We start from the raw sequence: 9,645 nt of genomic DNA, 5'->3' as shown, positions 1-9,645 counted from the left end.
CATCACTTGGGGCCACGCTTGTGGTCCAAGATTTCATGGATGTGTTCAAGACGATCCCTGAACTACCTCCTCAGTGCGAGATCAACTTTACCATCGACCTCGTATCGGGCGCAACACCTATCTCCTTGGTGACATACTGCATGCCTCCATGTGAGATGGAGGAATTAAGGAAACAGATCAATGATTTACTGGACTCGGGCTTTATACGGTCGAGCGTATATCCTTGGGGAGCTCTTATATTATTCATGAAAAAGAAGGATGGATCATTACGATTGTGTGTAGACTATTGCAGGCTAAACCACGTTACAGTAAAGAACAAGTATCCTCTACCCTGGATAGATGACCTATTTGACCAATTAAAGGGGGCTTAGTATTTCTCTAAGATAGACTTACAATCTAGGTATCATTAGTTCCGCGTCAGGAATGAAGACATGCAGAAAACAACTTTCAGGACCAGCTTCAGGCACTATGAATTCCTCGTGTGTCGTTTAGACTTACAAATGCACCGGTTGTATTCATGGATCTCATGAACTGGGTGTTTTGGCCGTATCTTTACCGATTCTTCATCATATTCATAGACAACATTTTGATATACTCAAAGAGTTAGAAAATTTATGAAGAACACTTGCGAGCAGTCCTTGATACTTTTAGGTAGAATCAGTTGTTTACACAGTACTGAAAATGCGATTTTTAGAAGGAAGAAGTCAAGTTTTTGGGACATGTAATTTTTGGGACACATAATTTCCAAAGAAGGAACCACCATGGACCTTGCCAAGGTGACCGCGGTGCATGACTGGGAGTAGCCCGGCTCAGTTACAGAAGTGAGGATTTTCCTCAGACTTGTTTGCTATTATCGTCTATTCATTAAAGATTTCTCCAAGATAGCCTGACCATTATCCCAACTTACTCGAAAGGATCTTAAATTTGCTTGGAATGAGAAAGTAGAGGCAGCTTTTCAAGAATAAAAGGACAAGCTGACGTTTGCACTTGTACTAGTGCTGCCAGAGCAAGGGGTCAAATATACTATTTACATCGACGCCTCTCGAGTCGGTTTGGAGTGTGTGCTTATGTAGAAAGATAGGGTGATCACCAATGCCTCTCGACAGTTGAGAAAATACGAAAAAATTTACCCCACTCACGATATGGAGTTAGCGGCAGTCATTTTCACATTAAAGCTTTGGAAACATTACTTCGCGTGGAGTTCGAGCTCTTTTGTGACCATAAGAGCCTCAAGTACATCTTTACATAGAGGGACCTGAACATGAGGCAGCACCGCTGGATGGAGACATTGAAAGACTTCAAGTTTGAAGTCTCCTACCATCCTGGCAAGGCCAACCTTGTGGCCAATGCGTTGAGCCGTAAGAAAACCATGGAATTTGCAGCCCCGCTAATGGTAAGAGAGTGAAATATGGTGGAGATCGTGCGAGACTTCAAACAGAGGCTAACAGTGGAAGAGCCATTCGAGAGCACGCACACCTCCATGTATAACCATTAATTGATGATCGAATCATTGTGGCTCAGAAGGAAGATGAGCTATTGTTGAGGATGAGAGAGCGTGCAAGCGACAGGGAAGAATCAGAATGGGGAATCAGCCTGAATGAAGGTTTGCGGTATCGTGGCTGCTTATGTGTCCCAAACCTTCACAATCTGAGGAGAGAAGTTGTAGAAGCCACTCACAGTTCAAAGTTGGCAATGCATCCGGCTAGTACGAAGATTTATTGAGATATGAAGCGTTCATACTGGTGGGACAACATGAAGGCCCAAATAGCAGATTTTGTATCCTGATGCCTCACATGTTAACAAGTTAAGGCTGAGCACCGCTGACCCCCAGGTTTACTTCAGCCCATGCCCATAGCCGAGTGGAAATGGAATTTCATATCTATGGATTTCATTTATGGTTTACTAAAGACGAGAAAGGGGCATGATTCCATTTACGTCATTTTGGACCAGTGACAAAGTCGGCCCATTTCCTCCTGATTCGGGTTTCTAATTCGACGAATGACCTAGCCAAAGCTATACATTAAGAAGATAATACGACTGCATGGAGTTCCTCTAGAGATTGTGTCGGACCGAGACACACGATTCACGTCTATGTTCTAGACTCGAATATAAGAGGCGATGGGATTGAAGTTGAAGTTTAGTACTGTGTTCAACCCTCAGACCGATGGGCAGACGGAGCGGGTAAATTAAATACTCGAGGACATGTTACGAGCATGCGTACTTGACTTCAAGGATAGCTGGGATGACTGCCTCTCTTATGTCAATTTTTTCTATAATAATAATTTCTAAGTAAGCATTGGCATGACTCCTTACAAAGCCTTATATGGACACCCATGTCGGGCTCCGTATTGTTGGGCGGAAGTCGGCGAGAAGAGCTTGGTTGGCCCAGATCTGGTTCAGGCAACCTCAGAAAAGATCGATATTAGCAGGCGTCGACTCCTTATGGCCCAGAGTAGGCAGAAGAGCTACGCTAATACGAGACGAAGGCAGTTGGAATTCGAAGTTGGGGACCATGTATTCCTTAAAGTTTCCCCAATGAAGGGAGTTCTCCGTTTTGGCAAAAAAGGAAAACTCACACATAGGTTCATTAGGCCTTTCCAGATTTTAAACCGAGTGGGTGCGGTGGCATACCGTCTCGCCTTGCCCACACCACTCATAAGCGTGCACAACATGTTTCACGTATCAATGGTGAAAAAGTACATCCCCGACCCTACTCATATCATCAAGTGGGAGTAAGTAGAATTAAAGGAAGATGCTACCTATGTATTACGACCCACGCGTGTTCTAGATAGGAAAGAACAAGTGTTTTATAGCAAGGTCATCCCACTCGTGAAAGTGTTATGGACACACCACATCGAGGAGGAGGCTACTTGGGTGACGGAAGCTGAGGTCTGTAAGAACTACCCACAAATCCTCGAGGAGTACAAAAGGGTATAAATTTCAAGGATAAAATTTTCTTTAAGGGGGGTAGATTGTAATGTCCCAGAAAAATCCGTACAAAGACTTGAGTACAACCTCAGGCTGAATAACCCAGGGACCACACCGGTTGTATAATTTAAACGGGATTTAATTAAGTGTTAAGCAGTCGGTGGGTTAAGCTTAGGCCTCCATTTTTACAAATGGGAAGGCCTAGAATTAGGAGTACCACTGGCTCAATGCCATCCGAAGACCTAGGAGAAATCCCAAGGGCCTATCGCTCTTGAGAGTACATTGAAACTCTGTAACGGACCTAGACAGCACGTCAGGGGTCTGATGACCTTGAAATTGCAAGATGATGTCCGTCCTACTAGGCTTGACAACCATCGCAGGAATCAAGCCCAGATAGTGTCCAGAAATGCCCAACTTGAGCCATGAGTTAAGAGCGTGAGAAATGCGAATATCCTAAGAAAATGAACTAAAACTTAAGTGAACTGGGCCGTCTGCTCTTACGCAAAGTTGAGAATTTTGGACTGTTGGTTTGTGTCCAAACTTCACACATGGAGAAAGGAAATTTTCCTCCACATATCCGTATAACCGTGGCCCCAATTGGACATGTATGACCATTGAACTGACACAGGCTCTCCACAGTCGATCGTCTTATCCGATCGCTCCGAAATCGTGTCTTAGCATGGATCCACTATCAGGGAGTGTACCCCATGACATAGATAAGCAGTGGGCCTCCTTGAGAGCCTTATTCGTCAGAAATGGCCGCCCACAGGGTATAAACATAGTACAAAGTGGCCCTGGGGCCATTTGTACCTCATCTGGGGCTATAAATAGCTCTCATTTCACCCCCTCTCTCCCACATACGAATTTTGCAAACCCTAAGGGAAGAGAGAAGAGAGAAGAGAAAAGTAGAGTAAAAGAAAACTTGGAAAAAATCAGTGCAACTGTGGGAGACCTTCCCCCACGTAACCATGGGCCTAATCATCATCGCGTTTCACTACTGAGACACTTCCAACTACAACTTAGAGTAAGAAATACCAACCCTAATAGTGATATAGATCTCCCGGATGGTTTTTCTCTAACTTGAGTAACCTGTTTAATCGCCTAGGTGCTCAACATTTTGTTTATGGAAACGTAGTCTTAGGACCGAGTCCGAGTCGAGCGTACTACTGAAAGGTGAGGACTATAAACACTTATGTTGCGGTTTATCAATGCTTTCATTGTAGCTAATGATTTATGTATGCTATGACTGTGACTGCAAGAACTTGTATTGTCTTTAACATGCCTAATTCTTTATGAAATAAATTAACGGATTGCAAATGATAGATAACGTAGGCTATGTGTTTGATGAAATGTCTAAATGAGAATAGATGATGATTAGTGCTTGCCATGATTGTTAAACTAGGTTTCGTTGATGTCATATGCGTATGCACTTCTCTATGTAACGAATTGATAAAATGTCAGTTGTAACTAATGTAGTCTATGTGTTTGATAAATTGTTTAAATGAAAAATAGTTGATGATTTGTACTTACTATGATTATTAGGGTAGGATTCTTTGTTGTCTTATGCCTAAGTATTTTCTCTATATAACCAGTTGATAAAATGCAAGTTGTAGTTAACATGGTCTATGTGTTTGATGGAATGCCCAAATGAGAAATTCACTCGGATTGTTTGTCGAATACTGAGATAGATATTACACGTGGGTGTTAGCAACATTTGGATAGGAATGGAACTACAATCGTAGTCTAGGTAATCGGTAAACACCCATGTTTGGGTGGCCAATTTAGTCTGGCCACCTTAGGTAAACCTGAAAGATACGGGTTGTACAACGACTGCCAATAGTGGCTAGGCCACGAGGGGCACTTATGCAGTCCATGTCGATTAGGTCAACGTGCGCCCGTACCAATCAAGCTTGCCTAATGAACCAGTCGACCTATTGTGTGTTTATCATATATGGACGCGACTGTTTGAATATAAGGTACCCCTCACCAATGTAGAGATCCACCTTTAACCATGGTACCACGATCCTCAAGACTCGTGAGCCGGGCATGGTGGTATGGGTCACTGTGTTCATGCTGTCGGCCTACACTAGGGTGATGAGCCTCCCTATAGTGACCACGAGCACCACCTCTTGCAACTTGCCTATCATATGTGTTTATCTAGGAGTGACGAACCTAGATAGATCCAAAACACAGGAAGAGGACCGTTACGGTTATTTGATCCCTAATGTTCGATTTTGGTCAATATTAAAAAGGGAGGTACCCTAGCTTCCCAAACTTACTGGATGAAGGAGTATAATTAATCACTTGGCTAACATGACCATGCATCATACCGCATTAATTAGCACATGGTGAAAAGGGGTTGGAGTTGCACATTTGGGGAAGTGTTGTCATATGCAAAATAGGTGGTCGGAGTCGCGTGTTGAGGGAGTGTAAATTAGTGAGGGCATGCATCATTATTTACACTCCTTTCCTGCATTAAAAAGAATAGTTAGGATGTGACTTCTATGATTACCTTATCATTACTGCTTTGATTGACTTGATAACATGTATAACTTTTACTTTATAGAACCACCGAGTTGATCACTCACTCCCACTTTGGGACAGTGTTTTAAAACACCAACTAGACGCTGATTTACATGCAGGTATGGACGATGTCTATGTATTGGAGCAGCACTTCTTGGATAAGGAAGAAGAATTCTCCTACTTCCAACTCTCGAGCGGGCCGATGTAGGCCACGTATCATTACGAAGGGAACGCTGGGCATCTGGGCTTAGTTGAATACATTTACATTGCCACATTTTGTTCATTTTGAACTTATACATGTATATATTTAACCCGGTCGCAGACTTATACTCTGGAAGGAATTTTGTGGAATGTGTACATATTTATGTAGAAATGTCTTGAATTTACTCACTTACTTAACTTCATTAAATACGGAGTTTGATACGCCATTTAGTAAAATTTTATGCATGCTTAATCAATCAACATGAAAGAAATCAGTAAACTATCTTCCATAGGACATAAGTGATGTTCGGAATCTCAGGAGTCGAGCTTTGCTCGACCCTCGAAATTCAGGGCGTCACATCGGTCCACGAGTCTATCGCCTTAAGGTGTGTATAAAACCCATCAACACATGCCCAATCAATTCCCAATGTATGGGGAACTGCCATCATATGTTGAGTGGAAATGACTGTCAAAGATACTAAAGTACAACAATTAAAAGGAGTCGGTAGGCTTGCCTTAAACACGAATAAGTAGCAGTGATAAAATTGTCGAATGGTTCATCTCAAAATCAAATAAGTGGGTTCACCCCATATATGGTAAGTCCCGTGAATAAATTGCTACTAATAAACCTCCATATTGAGGGTCTATTTCTAGCACAATCAGTCTCATTACACCCTGAGTACGAACTCTCTTTTTTAAATCGAGGTTCACCTCACAAACTAGCACTACAAGAAAACTCACTTTTACCGATAAAAATTTTTGTTGCTAAATCCACATTTTTCATAGGTAAAAGGTTTTACCAACGAAAATTTTCATCGGTAAATTTGTCGGTAAAAGACCGATGGTAAAGGCTTTTAGTAGCAATTGTTTACAAAACTTTCACCGATGAAGCTTTCGTTGGTAAAAGATAAGTAAAAAACTTTTACCGACGAATGTTTTCGTAGGTAAAAATATTTACAAAACTTTTACCGATGAATTATTTTGTCAGTAAAAGATAAGTAAAAAACTTTTACCAATGAATTTTTTCGTCGGTAAAAAATAAGTAAAAAACTTTTACCGATGATTTATTTTGTAGGTAAAAATATTCCACGATACTTTTACCTACGAAAATTTTTGTAGGTAAAAATATTTACAGAATTTTTACTGATGATTTTTTTCGTAAGTAAAAATATTTCACGATACTTTTACCTACGAAACTTTTCGCAGGTAAAAATATTTACAAAACTTTTACCAATGAATTGTTTCGTTCGTAAAAAATAAGTAAAAACTTTTACCAATGATTTTTTTTCGTAGGTAAAAATATTTACAAAACTTTTCCCTATTAAAATTTTCATAGGTAAAAACATGGATGAGACTTTGACCAACGAAAATTTTCGTAGGTAAAAAACGTGGATGAGACTTTTACCCACGAAATATTTCGTAGGTAAAAGTCACTTTTTTTTTTCAGTATTCTAGCACAAAATTCCTGATAAACACCTGTCACAATATATTTCATCATATTCTTCCTGATATACACCTGTTATATAATATATTTCATCATATTCACATTCACATCCATCTAAACCCAAACTACGTAAATCCATCCAAACATAAACTACATTCATCCAAACATAAACTACATCCATCCAAACACAAATAATCTTATCCACATCACATTCATCCATGTATAAATACATATAAGTTTAACATCATAAATAAAATACAAAAAATTATTCATGGCCTATTTCCTGGTGGGGCTCACAAAATTCAGTGTGGTGAACACATTGTCGACTGTGCACACACACCTAGGTCCTTACTCATGCCTTCATGGTAGATTCAAAATATTTTCAATACAAGGTCACGAGTTCAAATACCCATTGTGGCTGTAAGCGACTCTGGTGTGTGAGTGTGTGTTAAAAAAAAAAAGAAAGAAAGAAAATGTTGATTTATCTTTTTGGGTTGAGCCTAATGGTACTTGGTGATTTTTCATCAGGTAAAAATTATTATTAATTATTTTTAGAAAGGTGAGATTAGGCCACTTATAATTATATTAACATAATAAAATGTTGCACGTGAGCAAACACCACAAAATAAACAATCCTATGGAAAAAAACAAATGAAAAGAGAGAGAACATATGCAAGGTGATCCTTATCTTCTTTGATGGATTCAAACTGCATGCGCCCTACCTAACATCCTATAAGGAGAAGTTATATGAGTCTTGGAATAATGTTAGTGACAAATCCACCTAGTCTATTAATAATATCGTATTGTGTTAAGACATGACTCTAAAAATGAGATAAATTCAAATCTCAAATAATCTATGCTATAAGAGATAGTGGAGATGAAAATAGATGCATTGTAATGCTTGAGTTCGAGTATGCTTGCCAACAAAGCAAGATTTTCTTATAGGTTTAGGTTTAGGTTATGTTATAGGTTAAGGTTTAGGGAATTGAGAATAGGTTAAGGTTATAAGTTTAAGTTTAGGAAATCAGGTTTGGGTTTGGGTTCAGGTTCGGGATCGGGTTTAGGTTTGGGTTTAGGTTTTAGGTTATAGGTTATAGGTTTAGGTTAGAGGTTAAGGTTTAGGTTTAGGTTTAGGTTATAGGCTTAGGTTTGGGTTTAGGTTATAGGTTATAGGTTTAGGTTATAGGTTTAGGTTTAGGTTTAGGTTATAGGTTTAGGGATTTGAGAATAGGTTTAGGTTATAGGTTTAGGGATTTGAGAATAGGTTTAGGTTATAGGTTTAGGAATTCGAGTTCGGGTTTGGGTTCAGGTTATATGTTTAGGTTAAGGTGTAGGTTTAAGTTAAGTAAATTAAGTTTAGGTTTAGGTTTATGTTATAGGTTTAAGTTTAGGCTAAGGGTTTAGGGATTCAGATTCGGGTTTGGGATCGGGTTTAGGTTTGGGTTTTCAAGTTTAGGTTTAGGTTTAGGTTAGGTAGTTGAGATTAGGATTAGGTGTAGGTTGAGGTTTAAGGATTTGAGAATACATTTAGATTTTAGGTTTAGGTTTAAGTTAAGGTTATAGGTTTAGGATTAGGTTTAGGTTAAGGTTATAGGTTATAGCTTTAGGGAATTGAGAATAGGTTAAGGTTTAGGTTTAGAAAATCGGGTTCAGGTTTAGGATCGGGTTTAGGTTTGGGTTTTCAAGTTTAGGTTTAGGTTAAGGAGTTGAGATTAGGATTAGGTGTAGGTTTAGGTTTAAGGATTTGAGAATACCTGTAGGTTTTAGGTTTAGGTTAGGTTATAGGTTTTAAATTTAGGTTATAGGTTATATGTTATAGGTTAAGGTTTATGTTATAGGTTTTGGTTTAGGTTTAGGTAAAGGTTTAGGTTTAGGTTAAGGTTTAGGTTTAGGTTATAGGTTTAGGTTAAGATTTAGTTTTAGGTTATAGCTTTAGGGAATCGAGAATAGGTTAAGGTTTAGGTTTAGGAAATCGGGTTCGGGATCAGGTTTAGGTTTGGGTTTTCAAGTTTAGGTTTAGGTTTAGGTTAGGGAGTTGAGATTAGGATTAGGTGTAGGTTTAGGTTTAGGGATTTGAGAATACATTAAGGTTTTAAGTTTAGGTTTAGGTTATAGGTTTAGGTTTAGGTTATAGGTTTAGGTTTAGGTTTAGGTATAGGTTAGTTTATAGGTTAAAGTTTAAGGAATTGAGTTTAGGTTATAGGTTATAGGTTTAGGTTTAGGTTAAGGTTTAGGTTTAGGTTATAGGTTTGGGGATTTGAGAATAGGTTTAGGTTAATGTTGTAGGTTATAAGTTTATGTTAATGTTGTAGGTTATAGGTTTAGGTTTAGGGATTTGAGAATACATTTATGTTTTAGGTTTAGGTTTAGGTTTTACATTTAGGTTAAGGTTTACAGGTTTAGGTTTAAGTGTAGGTTATAGGTTTAGGTTTAGGTTAGGTTAGGTTATACATTAAGGTTTAGGGAATTGAGTTTAGGTTATAGGTTAAGGTTTAGGTTATACGTTTTGGGATTTGAGAATAGGTTTAGATTATAAGTATAGATTTAGG

The sequence above is a fragment of the Magnolia sinica genome, chromosome 8, assembly GCF_029962835.1.
Source record: "Magnolia sinica isolate HGM2019 chromosome 8, MsV1, whole genome shotgun sequence".
Classification (NCBI taxonomy): Eukaryota; Viridiplantae; Streptophyta; class Magnoliopsida; order Magnoliales; family Magnoliaceae; genus Magnolia; species Magnolia sinica.
Note: the sequence above shows the minus strand (reverse complement) of the source record.